The sequence below is a fragment of the Monopterus albus genome, unplaced genomic scaffold, assembly GCF_001952655.1.
Source record: "Monopterus albus unplaced genomic scaffold, M_albus_1.0 scaffold312.1, whole genome shotgun sequence".
Lineage (NCBI taxonomy): Eukaryota > Metazoa > Chordata > Actinopteri > Synbranchiformes > Synbranchidae > Monopterus > Monopterus albus.
Window position 1 is genome coordinate 7,195 of NW_018128192.1, and position 647 is coordinate 7,841.

A 647-nucleotide genomic window follows, 5' to 3' on the forward strand; every position below is an offset into this window, starting at 1 on the left:
TTAGATCACCAGATAAATTTTTGATTTATCAATATTGAGAATGTCTATCACATTTGTCATTTCTATTTCAGCTGTGGACCTAGAGTTACTCAGCAAAAACAAACGCCAGCGCAGGCCGTGGAGTTCTGCAGATAAAGCAGCAGTGTGGCGACAACTGGGGCAGTGCATCACTATGCAAAGAGTTCCTGGTAAAGAGGTCTGCCTCAAGAGACTTGAAGCAGAACCAGCACTGGGCAGTCGCAACTGGAAAGATTTAAAGAATAATGTTGTTAGGTTATTTTTTAGTTAGTTAGATATTCAGAGATTTGTTGTCTATGAATGTTTAGTGCAGACAGGGTGACTAGCTTAGGCTGTTAACTATTCAGCCTGCGGTGCAGACTGCAGGCACGTCAAGGTTACAGGAAAACTGCTGTTAGTGTCAACTGTAATGCTAGTCTTAATATTTGTCTTAATGTGTAAGGTTATGTCCAATTGTTTTAGATACACACCACGAAAACAACAGTCACGCACCTTGACTTTTCCTCATGTTTTGGCTAAACGTTATAGCAGCTGCAAAGCTTGCTTATCGGGTGGCGTCACGGTTTGACGCCCCTTGTAGCATGGGCTAGCCCAAAAATGATTAATATTATATAGGTTGTTGGGTCCAG